The sequence below is a fragment of the Triticum aestivum genome, chromosome 4B (genome assembly GCF_018294505.1).
Source record: "Triticum aestivum cultivar Chinese Spring chromosome 4B, IWGSC CS RefSeq v2.1, whole genome shotgun sequence".
Lineage (NCBI taxonomy): Eukaryota > Viridiplantae > Streptophyta > Magnoliopsida > Poales > Poaceae > Triticum > Triticum aestivum.
Genome location: NC_057804.1, coordinates 656,389,598 through 656,408,528, shown reverse-complemented (window position 1 = coordinate 656,408,528; position 18,931 = coordinate 656,389,598).

Here is an 18,931-nt window from a genome sequence, read left to right as displayed (position 1 = left end):
CGCCATTCGAAATCCCAGGACGCCATAACCTCTCCGCTCCAGCCGCAAAACCCCACCCTCCTCCATCCGCCACGTCACCGCTACCCAGCCGGAGCCTCTTACCCGACGACATCGTCCACTGCAACAGCTCAACGTCCCTCGTCCACCTCCCCTTTATGAGGATCTGTCGTCCATCTCACCATCCCGCCGGTTCAGCCTCCCTGTCCTCCACCTCCAAGGAGCTGCTCCGACGATTGCCTCGTCTATCGTGGCTGCTCCATCCCCACAGCGCTGCCTTAACCTGCTCCACCGGAACCGCAGCATCCTCACCGACTCCTCGGACAAAGCCGAGGCCTACTCGGCGCAACCAAAGAGGTTGTACACTCATCGCATCGCACCTTCTCCTTAACTCGACCTCCCGACACCGACGGTGCTCCATCCAGCACCCCCATGGAACGGCTACCTTGAAGACGGCACCACGGGCGACATCTCCACGGTGGCTCTCCCCCAGTGCGAGGCCCCTTCGGCGGCGGCGTCCATACCAGCCGGATCTGCTACTCATGCTCCTGCTCCGGCTCTCGCTCGCGCTGCTGCTGCTGCTCCGGCTCTTGCTCGATCGCTCGCTCGCCCAGCTGCTACTGCTGCTCTCCCCCTCGCTCATGCTGCTGCTTTGCTCTGATTAAGCCACACTTCAGTCGACTGAATCAACTTTTGGGTCAGTCGATTTTCAGGGGTTGGGGGGGGGGGGGGCTCACCGGAGTTAAGGAAGAACCACCCGCAGTGGGGACGGGGGCTCGCCTGAGAGGTACCCCACTATCTATCTTAGAGTTCTGGGTGGGGGAGCGGGGAGCCAAGAGGGCTAGCCGGGGCGGCGGTGGCGAGTTGTTTCGGGGCGGCGGTTCGGCCGGTGATGGCTGGCGGTTCAGGGGGGTGCAGGTTGAAGATGAACTGCAGGCCCTCCCTAAACTACATGTCAAGTGCCTCTCTGCTACCATTGCATTCTGTTTCGATAGTAGCATTCAGATTCCATAGTAAATTTCACTTTCGACACTTAAGTTCAGAGTCAACAGTTTTTACCTCATCTGTTGTAGTCAGGTGGTTTTTGGTGATGTTAATTTTACATCATCTATTGGAGATGCTATTACAATCCCACTTGAGATTGACGATGTCTTTCTTGTGCTGCTTCAACCTTGATGTCTTACGGCTCACCGGAGCTGCTCCAACGAGTGAACGATCCATCACAACAGAGTAGTGCCCTGGACGCTGTCTACAGATTCCTCAGATCTTCCTCCACACCTCCGACAGCCACCTCTGCCTCAACTGCTTCAGCGACCAACCCAATGATGCTGAGGTCGACACGGCTACGACAAAGAGGTTGTACACTTGTTGCATAACTTATTACTATACATTCACATCGATCCATTCGGGCTATTTTGGTTCCACGGAAAAACTAGCAATAGGGAATTTTCCAATGGCACTCTACTATTCAATTATTTATGCATTTTGTTGAAAGGAATGAAGCAAAACATCCACCTGGATCTACTTTTCAAAATCCTATGCATGAAAACAAGACCAATTGCATTAGTGCCAGAATAACATTCTAACTGTGCACGCTTTCATATGGTTTCACTTTATTTTGGCCATGTTTGTTTGCATTCCTCTGCTCTTCCAATTCCTGTAAACCAAACACCCAAGTTGACAGAAATCCTGTGTTTACAAATGCTCTATTTACCATGTGCATTTTCCTATCCTATTCCGGTGTTTTTCCTATCCCTGCGTTTTAAGAATCATGCAAGCCAAATGAGCCCTTACAGAATTACTTCAGTTACAGGTACGTGTCGAAGGGAACTTTGTGTGCTTTGTCCTGCTCGTGCCGCGACGTCGTCCACCTCACCTGAGCTGCTCCATTGACAGAAGCATCCACCAAACCAGACATCACGACTCCTGGCCGTCTTTCGCCGCCTCAGATCTCCTTCCCTGCCGCCGCACCCACTGCAATGGCATCACCATCATCGACTCAGCAGATGAACCTGAGGAGTACACGGCTCCACAAGAGAGGTCGCACTCTTTTGTTTCTGCTTATGTTATGGATTGCTTAAACTTACCTGCTACTTTATCGTCCTGTTCAGCTCTTGGACTCCCAAGTCAGGTCCAAATTAATGTTCAAACTTGAGTTCTAAATTAGTTGTGGGGCACATATCGAGGCAGCAATGAATAGTATGTCTGTCTAATATCTGGTTCACCTAGGGTATGCCTATGTTGTTCATCTTGGGTGGGAAACAAATAGTAAAGCAATCATCATGTGTCTTTTTATTAATTTAAAACAATCATCAGCCTACTATCATTATTTTTGGATCGATCCACTGGTTGTTACCATCACTCTAAATTTCTGCATGCTCTCCTTACATAATCTCACCATATTTTTTCGTATGCATGTCAGATATTGTACACAGTCATGCTGAACATCTAGAGAAAAAGAGAAGAGTTTTGCGCGGCAATACAATGTCATGCAGACATCGCTCCATGGTGGGTTGAATGGCAAACCCTCCCCACCCCTCTCCAGATTGTAATCCAGAGGAAGCTATCTGTTCTGAGGCGGATTTAGACGCCACTGACCACTCCTATTTACCCCCCAAGGTGTTTGCTCTACCTTGGCATGATGATGTTAGTCATATCATGCATATGTTATCTTGCAGTGCCTACTTTTGACATCATATATGTCATCTGCTTAGTTTAGACATGTTCTGTAATGCCACCTATTTAGTTTCTATATCATATATGGGAATTATGCAGTCTCATGTCTTTTACCCAGCCATAATATATGTGAAATGTGCTATGCCATCCTGTTTAACCAGGCATCATATATTTGAATGATATCTTGCCCATCCTTTTCTTCATTACATTTCCATTTGTTGAAAATGTTTGTACATTAAACTACTCTTCCTGTGAATCAGCCATTTGGGTGGGAGATGGAAAATTTGGACTGAAAACAAGGCCTTCAGAGCAGACAGTGCTACCTGTCAAAGCAGATCTCTTGTTGGGTCCCGATAGCTCCTCAAAGATGGAGTTAGAGATAGATGACCAGTCCTATTCCCCCACTGAGGTGTATGCTCTAACTTGGCATGGTTATACTGCTCATATCATGCATATGGTGTCTTGCATTGCATAGTTTAGACATTATACACAATATTCAACACCATGTTCTTAGTTCAGACATCATATCGAATGCCCTCTGTTTAGCATATAAATCACATATGTGAATTAAATGATGCGATCCTGATTACTTAGATAACATGTAGGTGAATTATGTCATGCGATCCTGTTTAGTTATTCATCATATCTTTGAATTATGTTATGCTATGCTATCCAGTTTAGATAGACATCATATATGTGAAATTATATCATGCTATCCGTTTTAGTTAAACAATATACATGTCAACTATTTCATGCCCTCTTTTTTCCACACTATCTATTGCATCTGTCTCTCATACAATGTCTGTACATTCAACTATGTTTCCTGTTTATCAGCCATTTGAATTGGAGCGGGTGATGCCAGTATCTAGCGGACTAAAAACACGGTCTTCAAATAAAACAGTGCTACCTCTTGGTGGAGATAGCGCCCCGGTTGTAAATGCACAAGAACCATCCCTACCACACATAACCCAACCTCTCGCAGATTGTACCCCTACTGTGATGGACAGAGAACCAGCTTCACCCAATCTAACCCCTACCCCAGCCGATAGTAACCCAGTTCCTGTTGACACATCATCATCTCCACCACAGAGCTCCCAAACAAGAGCAGTTAGTAAGGCAGCTCCAGTGCCCAAAGGGCCAGTACTATCCCGGCGAAACCCAACTCCACCAGTTAGTACGCCTATTCCTGTGGAGGAAGCACAACCAACTAGTCGTAGTTTAGCATCTATCGCATTTGATGTTGTTAAATCGTATGTGCTTATCTTCCCATCTTGGAAATATTATACTGAAGATGAAGGAAAATGCTAGTTGCAGGTGTTTTTCCAAGAGTTATGTGTAAGTAATGTTATTCATGGCAATTACTTTGCTTCGTCCCATACATCCTACCTCCATGATGGTTATAATACAACAAATTTTCCCATTTTTCTCTATAGAGAAGGACCGATTTGGAAACTCAGGATGAGGTAACCTGTGCTAATACCTCTGCTATCTTCAAGAATGCTTGGTGGCAGTATCGGAATTACTTGAAGAAAACGTACTTCACTGGCAAATAAACTCATCAAATTCCCTTACGTTCTCCTAAGACACATTTACTGGACAATGACTCGGAACACCTTGTTCTGTACTGGTCCCGAACCAAGAATGTGGTAAGGTCTATGAGCTCATTTTCTATTTTTAAGTATTATATTCTTGCATCTTACTGTACTCTGTTCATGTAGAACAAGTGCCTAGACCTGAAGAACAAATGTTCTAATTTAAGATTCCATTGCTATCATAGTTCAAAAAAGCGCTAGGCGTTAATTGTGCGTTTTGCCACCGCCTTGCGCTTTACTGACCAAAGCGCATGCTTATGCGCAGTTATGCACAGATTAAGCATAGTTATGCGCAATGCGTTTTGTCAATGCCTAGAGCCTAGGCGTGCTTAAGCGCTCGCTTATGCGCGCCTTTTTTAACTATGATTGCTTTGCTCTTGTATCACTGTATTTACTCATACAAACTTATTTTTAAATTGAAGGATCCAATCAAAACTCCAATGGCACAGGAGGTATGTTCACGCATGTTTCTTTAACAGGTTTGCTCTTATCAATAGCTCTTTCGATTTCAATTTCAATTGTGTATACAGTTGACTTTCATATCATGCACATTACTAGCATCACAACATAGCCAATAGTGTTGTTGTACATGTAGACCCATGGTACCCATCTGAAATCTTGTTGTGCCATGTAGTTTCCCACACTTTGTATTCTTTCACTGCTACTTTTTCTTGAACTGATATGATTTGAACCGTGTCTCTATTTTGATTTGGCAAGACAATGCAGTGACCTTAGGACATAGATATATGTTTGTTTGATGCTTTTATTATGTACTAGTACTTGGCAACAGAAGACTTGGTAGTTTAATCCTGTCCACCTTACTAATGAACTGGTGCACCGAAATGAGTTTCATATACTAGTACATGCTAAACTTGTTATGTGTCTGCTTGTTTCTTCTTTTAGAATGATGGCAGAATATCAGGGAAGAGTGCCTTATTAAGCAATGGTAAAGGAAGTAATACAGATAAGGTTCAGGATAGTGACACATCCTTGTTGGCCTCCAACAAAGCTGATAAATAATCTAAGGAAGACTATCTTGAAGACAGGGAGACAACCCCAAAGTCCTGTCTTGGTTTAGTGTTCGAGTTACTGGCCACTACCGCTTGCACAAGCTATTCAAACTCACTGTCTGAATCAGTTCGGTTTCTTGAGTCTCAACTACAACCTGAAAGACATCGATCAGCTGTGCTATGACAAGAAGCAGAAGGACTGCGGAAGTCCCTGGAGCATCCAGATGCATTCTTTCTGGTGCAACAACAAGCGTTGGAGGATTTTAGTGCCAAACAGGACAAAGCTAATCAGCTTGCTAAGCTTATTGCCAGCATGGAGGATACCCAGGATAATGTTTCTTGAGCTCTTCTGAAGTTGTTTCAGTTTTTCTCTTGTTTTGCTGCCGCGTTTATTTGCACTGGTGGCCAATTTTGACGGCCAGTGTATGTAATATGCTACTTTGTTCCCTATATTTGCACTGGTGGCGAACTTTGATGCCCAGTGGATGTAATATGTGTAATAGCGGTAATAGGCTAGCGTTAATTGCTTGCTTATTTATTTCCTTATTGTCTTGTTTAGTTGTTTGCTTGTAGTCACTGCAGTTCTTTTTCTGTGTTTTTCTAGTGGCCACAATAGCCTATTTTTGGTAACTAGGCCAAAATAATCATGGCAACACACGGACTGTTGTAACCATGGGCCTCCTGCAGGCCGTATGATCCATGGGCTTTCTTCTGGCCGTAGGATCCATTGGCCTTCTATACAGGCCGTAGGATCCATTAGCCTTCCATATGGGCCTTAGGGTCCATGGGCCTTCTACGGGCCGTAGATCCATGGGCCTCATACGGGCCATAGATACATGGGCCTTCTACGGGGCGTATCATTATTTCGCCAATCATGGGTCGTACTATTCGTGGACCATAACGGGTTGTTAATAGACTGTATTTGATAACTCTATGAAAACGTCCCAACGGGTTTTTTTGACATGAAAACGGCCTAACGTATTACCGGTCCGCAAACGGGCTGACTGTAACGACGGGCTGAATTTGGCCCACAATTAGAAAATGAGAGTAACGGGACGTATGTAACCGAATGCTGCAAATGAGCCCAAGAATCAATGGGCCCTGAGAAGGCCGAAAGATAACTTGGGCTAGAAACGGCCCAATAGAATAACGGGCCGTTAATGGGCATAAAGTGATACACTGTTCATTACGGGCCAGTTTCACCACAGGCCGTTAATGGGCCAAGAGTTACAAAGGGCCTCATATGGGCCGAAAGAAATCATGGGCCACACATGGGCCGGAAGTCAAAACGGGCTGGAATTATATTGGACGACCCAGATGACGATACTGGGCTAATTCGGATAGGGCATAACGGGCCCTGGGTTAGCGGGCTGTAAATGGGCTATATGCGAACAGACCGTTAACAGGCTTTCCGTGGGCCGGCCCGCCACCTTTTGAGCAAGTCTAACGGGCCGGCCTTTTCACAGGAATGGGCCTCTGTCAGCCTGTGCCACGTGTCGCCGTATCATAGGCACCTTCGGTCCAATGAGTGGATGAAATCTGTCCCAATGGTGAGCCGACACGTATTTCCTCCAGCCAATGATGATTTTACACGTGGAAAATCCCCATTGGTCGGGGCTGTTAACAGGTTATCGGATCCAGAACCCGACCTAATAGCTTAACGGCGTTCCGTTACGGTTGGTGCCACGTGTCGGTCACCCTTGACGAACGCACTTCTATGACGCGCGATTTATCGTCATGGAAGTGGACACTTCCGTGATGATAATTTTGGTAATGTCATGGAACACTTCTACAACAACACAAGTATGACTATCTTGATTCTATCATAAAATTGTCATGGATGTACATCCATGACAAATAACGCGACCTACTGTGACAAACACGTATCATCACGGAAGTGTATTTTTTTGTAGTGAAAGCCGAGCATAATTTTTTTGAATAATCATTTCTCTGGAGAGCTCATGATTGGGGCATGAATATAACATTGACTTAAGCCTCCCCCAAGCTTGAGCGATGCTTTCTCCTTCGCGAGGCCAGAAATTATATATGTAATTACGATCACGATGAACAAGATGCATAGGATAGAACTTCTGGTGAAATTCAAACTTCAATCGCTTATAATTCCAAGATCCTGTATCATCACATAGCCTAAACCATGTCAATGCATCTCCCTTCAAAGATAAAGGGAAGACCTTCCTTTTGACAACATCATCGGGAATACCTGCAAGCATAAATAATCCACAAACTTCATCCACAAAGATAAGGTGTAAATCGGGATGCAATGTTCCATCTCCTCCAAATGGATTAGCTAGCAGTTTCTCTATCATACCCGAAGGAATTTCAAAGTGAACATTTCTAGTAGGTTGAGGAGAAACTCTTTGCTCTACTGGTTGGGGCGAATATGCCACGAACAAGCCCCTCAAAGGATTAGTTTCCATAGTAACAAGTAACAGAAAATTTCAGCACACTACATAAATGTTTCCTTACCAAGTTCCACTCACCAAAAGCGCTACACTCCCCGGCAACGGCGCCAGAAAAGAGTCTTGATGACCCACAAGTGTAGTGGATCTATCATAGTCCTTTCGATAAGTAAGAGTGTCGAACCCAACGAGGAGCAGAAGGAAATGATAAGCGGTTTTCAGTAAGGTTTTCTCCGCAAGCACTAAAATTGCAGGTAATAGATAGTTTTGTGATAAGATAAATTATAAAAGGTAATAAGCAATAAAAGTAAATAAGGTGCAGCAAGGTGGCCCAATCCTTTTTGTAGCAAAGGACAAGCCTGGACAATTTCTTATAATGAGAAAAGCGCTCCCGAGGACAAATGGGAATTATCGTCATGCTAGTTTCATCACACTCATATGATTCGCGTTCGGTACTTTGATAATTTGATATGTGGGTGGACCGGTGCTTGGGTATTGTCCTTACATGGACAAGCATCCCACTTATGATTAACCCCTACCGCGCTTGGGTATTTTCCTTACTTGTACCCTTTCGTGCAGCGCCTGCAGTTGGCTATGCTCCACTTTCTTCCTCCTCTCCTGGGTTTTGTAACCCCCTGCGTCCGGAAAGCCAGCCTTCCACGGAACGGAGCCTGGCGTGCCTCGTGTCCGTCCAGGGTGCTCAGGATTCCCGAGGGCCATTGTGAGCTCGTCCTTCTCTCTATCTGGGACGAACGTCCCTTGCTGCGCTGTCTCGATATACTCCTGAAGCTTTTTGATGGGTATTCGCAGTTGCTCATCCGTCCAAACGCACTTCCTTGTTATAGGGTCCAAGGTTCCGCCAACCCTGAAGAACCAAGTCCGGCAACGGTCTGGCCAGTTCAATGTCTTTGCTTCGACCCTTTTAGCAATCAAGTCATTCTCAGCCTTGTCACACAAAGGTCGGGCTTTGAGGTAGCCACCTGACCCCATGCGATGGTGATGCTTCTTTTTCGCAACAATTTTCTTTTTTATCACTGACATCTTCTTACTATTTTCCGATGTCTTGTGGGCCACAAATGCGGGCCCGTGATCTCTGATCTTCTCTGATCTTCTTCGATAAACTCTGTTTTCAGCTCATTCTTCCACCTCCTGAATAGTTCTGCCATCTTCTTAAGAGCATGAGACTTGATCAATTGCTCTTTAACTGGCTTCTCCGGATCCTCCTCTGGCGGTACGGTGAAATTTGCCTTAAGCCATGTCCAAAGATGTTCTTTCTGCATATCGGAGACATAAGACACCTCAGGGTCTTCCTTCTTAGGCTTTAACCATTGCTGGATACTGATCGGGATCTTGTCCCTAACAAGAACCCCGCACTGAGCACGAAATGCATCCCTTGTCCGTATGGGTTCAATCGGCTTGCCATCACGTGCGATTGCTGTGATCTCAAACCTGTCATCCGAGGAGCAACTTTTTCTTTGGGCCTTGTTTCTTTACCGAAGTTGTGCTCGATCCGGAGGGCTAGAGAAAAGAAGAAAGACGAGAGTTAATTAATATGTGTACACACGAAAACAATGAATGCATAAATTAGCTAGTCAACATAGGCTTAACTAATATATATACCTGGCCGGACTCGGTTCGGTCACCGAAGCTGTCATGACGGTCTACTTCTTATACCGGAGCTGTCATTGGGTCACCGGAGCCATCATAACCATAACCTTCTTCTTCACTACCCTGTCCTTCCAGGCCATCGGTGTCGTTGAGAAACGATGCAACAACATCATTTCCTTTTACGATTATTTCCCCCAACATCTCTTCTGTTTCTTCGTCTCGGGGGTGCTCCATAGTTTCTGCAAATATTTACAACATGGCAATTATTATTCAAACATGACAGCTGGATATATTAGTGGCAAACGTAGAACTAGCTAGCTAATATAATCACAATAAGGAATCATATTAGTGGCCTCGACGCTGGTTCTCTAGGGTTTGGGGTGGCCTTAGCAACGCTTCAAGGGTTTGGGGTGGCCTCGACAATGCTTCAAGGGTTTGGGGTGGCCTCGACGACAACGCTCTTTTAACTTGGTAAATTTGGGTGGCCTCGAGAGAGTTTGTCGGGTAGGGCGCGGCGGGAGGGGGTAGGAGACCAACATCGTTTTTTTCTAGGGTTTGGGTGTCCTCGAGAGTTTTGGTCGAGCGAGAGGGCCGAGGGGGGTGCTCCCGTGGTATATGTTATCACGGTCGAGAGGGGGTATATATATCGACCGCCCCTCATGTCGAAGTTATCTGGGAGGGGGTTATACCGACAATGACCCGACATACATACATGGGAAAATAATGTTATCGGGGAGGGGGTATATCGACCTCCCTCCCTCATGTTGAAGTTATCGGGAGGGGGTATATCGACAACGACATACCTGATAAAAAATAAGAAGACAAAAGAAGAAATAAAAAGAGGAGAAGAAGAAAGGAATAGAAGGGAAGCAATCGAAGAAAAAAAAGAAGAAAAAAAGGAGAAGAAGAAAGGAATAGAGAAAAAAATAGAAACCTCTATTCCTTTCTTCTTCTCCTCTTATTTGTCTTCCTTTTTCCTCTTCTATTATTTATTTCTCCTCTTCTTCCTCTCATCTTCTTCTTTCTTCCTCTTCTTATTTTCTTTTTTCCTATCCTTCTTTTTCTTCTTCTTCCTTCTTAATATCACTTAGCAACTTTTGCAACGATAGGGGGGGGGGGTGCTCCCGTGGTCTAAAATTGGTCTATGCACGATAGAAAATTCTGAAAAAATGACATCTATGATCCCTCGACGTCCCCGCGTCTCTCATGAACAAAAAAAACTATGAACAAAAAAACATCATGTTCAATGAACAAAAAAATATCATATTTCATCCACATCCATGCATACATCATATATATATGTGATCATCTATGAAAAAAACATCATATTCTATAAAAAAATCATCATATATATATGAAAAATAATAATTATGATAACAAGCATTTATATCATCATACATATGAAAAAACAAGCATATACATATGAAAAAAATAAGCATATATATATATATATATATATATGAAAAAAAAGCTATGGTGCCGGCCCGACTAAGTGACGAGGAGCGCAGGGTCGGTGGTGAGGACGGTGATAGGGCAGTGGGTGCGCGCTCGGGGTAGGGGGCGACGGCGACGGCGATGATGGGGGCGGGCCAGGGCGGCGCGTGTCGGGGTAGGGGAGAAGGCGATAGCGAGGGCACGGGCAATGGCGAGGGCGCGGGTGACGGCGATGGCGGGGGCGACAGCGAAGGCGATGGCGGGGGCGGCAGGCGGCGTTGGGGCAGCCTGGTAGAGTAGATGCCGTCTGCGTCATCGGGGGCGGCAACTACGAGATGAGAGTGAAAAATTCCTAAGTGCGAACTTACATAGCAAAGCCTTTAGTCCCGGTTGGTGCCACGAACCGGGACTAAAGGGTGCATTAGTCCCGGTTGGTGCCACCAACCGGGAACAAAGGCCTCTTTTCAACAGCCCAAAGGGCGGGAAGCAGAGGCCTTTAGTCCCGGTTGGTGGCACCAACCGGGACCAAAGGGTGAGCATTGGTACCGGTTGGTGCCACGAACCGGTACCCATGCACCCCTTTAGTCCTGGTTGGTGCCACAAACCGGGACCAAAGGCCCCTGTAGTGGCGCAGTGCGGTGGGAAGTTTAGTCCCACCTTGCTAGCTGAGAGAGCTCAGCACCTGTTTATAAGATGCGTTGTAGCTCAGGTGCTGAGCTCCTCTCTAATATGCAGGCATTAGTTGCCTACCCTTGTCATTGCCGTGTTGGGCCTATTGGGCATGCGGGCCTGCATCCTGGCCCATGTACAGATGGGTTTCTAGTCGTATGCCGGCCGTGTGGCCCATTAGGTGGCATTATTTTATTTTATTTTCCAGTATTTTTTTGTTTCTTGAATTATTTATTTTCTTTTGATTTTTTTGCTTTATTTTTTATTCTTTTTGCTTTTAGCTCAGAATAATTATAATCTTTCTGTTACTCCATTAGTTTCCAAATTTGAAAAGTTTAATTTTTAATTCTTTGAAATTTGTGTGAATCACTAGTTTATGAATAACTTCACTATAAAAATATATTTTGAGTGATTCTTTTTCCTACTATTTAATATTTCTGCGTTTTATCATTATATTCAAAAACAAATTTTGTTATTCTAGTTTCTATCAAAAAAATCTTTATGAAAATTCTTTTTCCTACTAAAGTTTCTAACAAAAAATTCTTTATGATAATTCTTTGTGCTTTTCATGTTTTGAACAGAAAATACTTTGATAATTTTAGTTGCATAAATTTTATATAATTTTAGTTTAAAAATTACTAGAGGTTTATGAAAGCTTTTTAGTTGATTCCTTTTTCTATTAGAGTTTTATAAAAGCATTTACTGTTTTTTAGCTATAAGACCTTGAAATTGAAAAGAATTTCAAATGAAATCTGAATAGTTTAAATTTTAATTCTTTGAAATTTGTGTGAATCACTATTTATGAATAAATTCACTATAAAAATATATTTTGAGTGATTCTTTTTCCTGTTACAAAGGGATTTCATTTTTATGAACTTATATGAACGCCATTGTTTTTCTGTGTTCAAAATGCACCATTCAAAGCCACCTCATTAATTTACAACCCTTTTTGACTTCATTTGTTATTTTTCATGCATTTACTGATTATTTTGACCTATAAGACCATGAAGTTGAAAAGCATTTGAAATGAACTCTGAAAAGGTTCCAATTTGGCATAGTATCATAATTTCACCCACATAGCATGTGCGACAAAGTAGAGAGGGTTACGGCAAAAACTAGATGCACTTCGTGTACAAAACGGACAATCTCTTTCGAAGTATCAGGGTTTCATACGGAAGCTCGTCTGTTACAAAGGGATTTCATTTTTTGGAACTTATTAGAACTCCATAGTTTTTCTGTGTTCAAAATGCACCATTCAAAGCCACATCATCAATTAACAACCCTTTCTGACTTCATTTGTTATTTTTCATGCATTTACTGATTATTTTGACCTATAAGACCATGAAATTGAAAAGCATTTGAAATGTACTCTGAAAAGGTTCCAAGTTGGCATGGTATCATCATTTCACCCACATAGCATGTGCGACAAAGTAGAGAGGGTTAGGCAAAAACTGGATGCACTTCGTGTACAAAACGGACAATCTCTTTCGAAGTATGAGAGTTTCATACGAAAACTCATCTGTTACAAAGGGATTTCATTTTTTGAACTTATATGAACTCCATAGTTTTTCTGTGTTCAAAATGCACCATTCGAAGCCACATCATCAATTTACAACCCTTTCTGACTTCATTTGTTATTTTTCATGCATTTACTGATTATTTTGACCTATAAGACCATGAAGTTGAAAAGCATTTGAAATGAACTCTGAAAAGGTTCCAAGTTGGCATGGTATTATCATTTCACCCACATAGCATGTGCGATAAAGTAGAGAGGGTTACGGCAAAAACTGGATGCACTTCGTGTACAAAACTGACAATCTCTTTCGAAGTATCAGGGTTTCATACGGAAACTCGTCTGTTACAAATGGATTTCATTTTTTTGAACTTATTTGAACTCCATTGTCTTTCTATGTTCAAAATGCACCATTCAAAGCCACATCATCAATTTACAACCCTTTCTGACTTCATTTGTTATTTTTCATGCATTTACTGATTATTTTGACCTATAAAACCATGAAATTGAAAAGCATTTGAAATGAACTCTGAAAAGGTTCCAAGTTGGCATGGTATCATCATTTCACCCACATAGAACGTGCAAGAAAGTAGAGAGGGTTAAGGCAAAAACTGGATGCACATCATGTACAAAATGGACAATCTCTTTCGAAGTATCATGGTTTCATATGGAAACTCGTTTATTACAAAGGGATTTCATTTTTTTCGAACTTATTTGAACTCCATAGTTTTTCTGTGTTCAAAATGCACCATTCAAAGCCACATCATCAATTTACAACCCTTTCTCTGACTACATTTGTTATTTTTCATGCATTTACTGTTATTTTGAGCTATAAGACCATGAAGTTGAAAAACATTTGAAATGAACTCTGAAACCAAAGTACATACATAGTTATCCAAAGCATTAAAACCAAAGTACATCCATAGTTCTCATTGAACAACATATAGCTCTCCAGAGCATATAATTAAACCATACATTGAAATTATGTAGAACATTTCAATGCAACAACAAATGCGATCATAATCGCAACCAAGGTAACAACTGATCCAACTGCATAATGATACCAAGCCTCGGTATGACTGCCATACTTTCTAATCTTTTTAATCTTCAACAACATTGCATCCATCTTGATCTTGTGATCATCGACGACATCCGCAACATGCAACTCCAATATCATCTTCTCCTCCTCAATTTTTCTTATTATTTCCTTCAAGTAATTGTTTTCTTCTTCAACTAAATTTAACCTCTCGACAATAGGGTCGGTTGGAATTTCCGGTTCAACAACCTCCTAGATAAATAAAATCTATGTCACATTGGTCGGCATAATTTTCATAAAAAATAAATGAACCAAATAGTTATGAAAAGATAATATATACCACATCTGAATCAAAGACAGGACGAGGGCCGACGGGGGCGGACACTAAAACCATCGCACTATATAATAACAAGGAATCACTAGTAGAATAGAGGGCTTTGATTCAGGCCGGGTCAGCCCATTAGTCCCAGTTCCATCCAGAACCGGGACCCATAGGGGCATTGGTCCCGGTTCGTGAGCCCAGAGGGCCGACCGGGCCACGTGGACCATTGGTCCCGGTTGGTGGGACGAACCGGGACCAAGGGGCCTGGCTCCTGGCCCACCACCATTGGTCCCGGTTGATGGCTCGAACCGGGACAACTGGCTACCCTTTAGTCCCGGTTCATGCCACGAACCGGGACCATTGAGGTGCCTATATATACCCCTCTCCCGCGAGCAGAGCATTCCACTCCTCTGTTTTTCTCTGGCCGGGGAGGGGAGGGCTTTGTGGTGCTCTAGCTCACCTCCTATGCACTTGATGTGTTTGATGAAATGCCCGAGCCACACTAGTTAAGCTTTCTCCTCTCGAAGCACGACCTCCGAACTCTATTTCTCCCGAGATTTGTCTAGGTTTATATTAGCGGCCCGTCATGCCCCGTCCCCGTCTTCATTGTCATCGATCGCCCGTGCCGATCTCGTCTCCGGCACCATTGTGGTGAGCCTCTTGTTCTTATCTTCTTTCTAAAAAAAATTCTTGCTTTAGATAGATACTTGTCTAATTTTCTTACTATTTTATTGCTTGTTATTATATTGTGCGATGGTTTTGGTATCCGCCCCCGTCGGCCCTCATCCTGTCTATGATTCGGATGTGGTATATATTATCTTTATAACTATTGCTTCATTTATTGTTTATGAACATTATGCCAACCAACGTGACATAGATTTTATTTATCTAGGAGGTATGTGAACCGGAAATTCCAACCGACCCTATTGTCGAGAGGTTAAATTTAGTTGAAGAAGAAAACAATTTCTTGAAGGAAAAAATAAAAAAAACGAGGAGGAGAAGATGGTATTGGAGTTGCATGTTGCGGATGTCGTCGATGATCACAAGATCAAGATGGATGCAATGCGCTTGAAGATTAGAAAGATTAGAAAATATGCCATTCATACCGAGGCTTGGTATCATTATGCCGTTGGATCAATTGTTACCTTGGTTGCGATTATGATCACATTTGTTTTTGCATTGAAATGTTTAACATAGTTTCAATGTATGGTTTAATTAATTTAGATGGTCTGGAGAGCTCTATGTTGTTAGATGAGAACTATTTATGTACTTTGGTTTTAATGTGATGATGAACTTCTATTAATTTGGTCACTTAATTATCTATTCATGATGTTCTGTAATGGTTTTTGACACACTTAATTATATATAATGCACGCAGATGAACCGCCAATGGATGTACGGTGACAGACACACCTCCGAGTACATTAAGGGTGTGCATGATTTTCTCGAAGTGGCTGAGGCAAACAAGAAGAATGGTTTTATGTGTTGTCTATGCCCTAAATGTGGGAATACAAAGTCTTACTATAACCTTAAAATCCTTCACACCCACCTGCTTTACAATGGTTTCATGCCACACTATGATGTTTGGACGAGGCACGGAGAAATAGGGGTTATGATGGAATACGGTGAAGAAGAAGAGGACGATGACAACTATGTGCCCCCTGAATACGTTGATGCTGCAACGGGGGAAGCTGCTGAAGATCAAGAGGAACCAGATGATGTGCCCAATGATGCTACAACGGGGGAAGCTGCTGAAGATCAAGAGGAACCAGACGATGTGCCCGATGATGATGATCTCCGTCGGGTCATTGTCGATGCAAGGACGGAATGCGAAAGTCAAAAGGAGAAGCTGAAGTTTGATCGCATGTTAGAGGATCACAAAAAAGGGTTGTACCCCAATTGCGAAGATGGCAACACAAAGCTCGGTACCGTACTGGAATTGCTGCAGTGGAAGGCAGAGAATGTTGTGCCTGACAGAGGATTTGAGAAGCTACTGAAAATATTGAAGAAGAAGCTTCCAAAGGATAACTGATTGCCCTACAGTACATACGCAACAAAGAAGGTCGTATGCCCTCTAGGATTGGAGGTGCAGAAGATACATGCATGCCCTTATGACTGCATCCTGCACCGCGGTGCGTACAAGGATCTGAACGCATGCCCGGTATGCGGTGCATTACGGTATAAGATCAGACGAGATGACCCTGGTGATGTTGATGGCGAGCCCCCCCCCCCCAAGGAAGAGGGTTCCTGCGAAGGTGATGTGGTATGCTCCTATAATACCACGGTTGAAACGTCTGTTCAGAAACAGAGAGCATGCCAAGTTGATGCGATGGCACAGTGAGGACCGTAAGAAAGACGGGAAGTTGTGAGCACCTGCTGACGGGTCGTAGTGGAGAAAAATCGAGAGAAACTACTGGGATGAGTTTACAAGTGACCCAAGGAACGTATGGTTTGCTTTAAGCGCGGATGGCATTAATCCTTTCGGGGAGCAGAGCAGCAATCACAGCACCTGGCCCATGACTCTATGTATGTATAACCTTCCTCCTTGGATGTGCATGAAGCGGAAGTTCATTATGATGCCAGTTCTCATCCAAGGCCCTAAGCAACCTGGCAATGACATTGATGTGTATCTAAGGCCATTAGTTGAAGAACTTTTACAGCTGTGGAATGGAAATGGTGTATGTACGTGGGATGAGCACAAACAGGAGGAATTTGACCTTAAGGCGTTGCTGTTCGTGAGCATCAACAATTGGCCCGTTCTCAGTAACCTTTCAGGATAGACAAACAAGGGATACCACGCATGCACGCACTATTTAGCTGACACCCCAAGTATATACCTGGGAAGTTGCAGGAAGAATGTGTACCTGGGCCATCGTTGATTTCTTCCGACCAACCATCAATGTCGAAAGAAAGGCAAGCATTTCAAAGGCGAGGCAGATCACCGGAAGAAGCTCGCCATGCGTACCGGTGATCACGTACTTGTTATGGTCAATGATTTACACGTAATCTTTGGAAAGGGTCCCGACGGACTAGCTGTTCCGAGTGACGCTAAGGGACACGCATCCATGTGGAAGAAGAAATCTATATTTTGGGACCTACCCTACTAGAAAGACCTAGAGGTCCGCTCTTCGATCAACGTGATGCACGTGACGAAGAACCTTTGCGTGAACCTGCTAGGCTTCTTGGGTGTGTATGGGAAGACAAAAGATATAGTTGAGGCACGGGAGGACCTGCAACGTTCACACGAAAAAGACGGCATGCCTCCAAAGCAGTATGAAGGTCCTGCCAGCTACGCTCTTACCAAAGAAGAGAAGGAAATCTTCTTTGAATGCCTGCTGAGTATGAAGGTCCCGACTGGCTTCTTGTCGAATATAAAGGGAATAATAAATATGGCACAGAAAAAGTTTCAGAACCTAAAGTCTCATGACTGCCACATGATTATGACGCAACTGCTTCCGGTTGCATTGAGGGGGCTTCTACCGGAAAACGTCCGATTAGCCATTGTGAAGCTATGTGCATTCCTCAATGCAATATCTCAGAAGGTGATTGATCCACAAATCATACCAATGTCTTGTTAGTTTCGAGCTGGTGTTCCCACCATCCTTCTTCAATATCATGACGCACGTGCTAGTTCATCTAGTCGACGAGATTGTCATTCTGGGGCCCGTATTTCTACACAATATGTTCCCCTTTGAGAGGTTCATGGGAGTCCTAAAGAAATATGTCCGTAACCGCTCTAGGCCAGAAGGAAGCATCTCCATGGGCCATCAAACAGAGGATGTCATTGGGTTTTGTGTTGACTTCATTCCTGGCCTTAAGAAGATAGGTCTCCCTAAATCGCGGTATGAGGGGAGACTGACTGGAAAAGGCACGCTTGGAGTGGACTCAATAATATGCAAGGACAGATATTCTTGGTCTCAAGCACACTACACAGTTCTACAGAACTCTACCTTGGTGACCCCGTATGTCGATGAACACAAGAACAGTCTGCACTCCAAACACCCGAAGTAGTGCGGCGACTGGATTACATGTGAACACATCAGGACTTTCAGCAGTTGGTTGGAAACACATCTCAGAGGTGACAAGACTGTTTGTGATGTGCTGTACTTGTTGTCCAGGGGACCATCTTTGACTGTATTGATTTACAAAGGATACGAGATAAATGGGAATACATTTTACATGATTGAACAAGATCAAAAGAGCACCAACCAAAATAGCGGTGTTCGCTTTGATGCGGCAACCGAGAGGGGAAAGGACACATATTATGGTTACATAGTGGACATATGGGAACTTGACAACAGACATGATTTTAAGGTCCCTTTATTTAAGTGCAAATGGGTCAACCTGTCAGGAGGCGGGGTACAAGTAGACCCACAGTATGGAATGACAACAGTGGATCTGAAAAATCTTGGGTACACTGGGGAACCGTCCGTCCTAGCCAATGATGTGGCACAGGTTATCTATGTGAAGGACATGTCTACCAAACCGGGAAAAAGAAAAGATAAGGAAGCGAATACATCATACGATGAGACAAAGCGCCACATAGTTCTTTCAGGAAAAAGGGACATCCTGGGAGTGGAGGGTGTCGGTGTCAAAACCGGCGGATCTCGGGTAGGGGGTCCCGAACTGTGGGTCTAGGCGGATGGTAACAGGA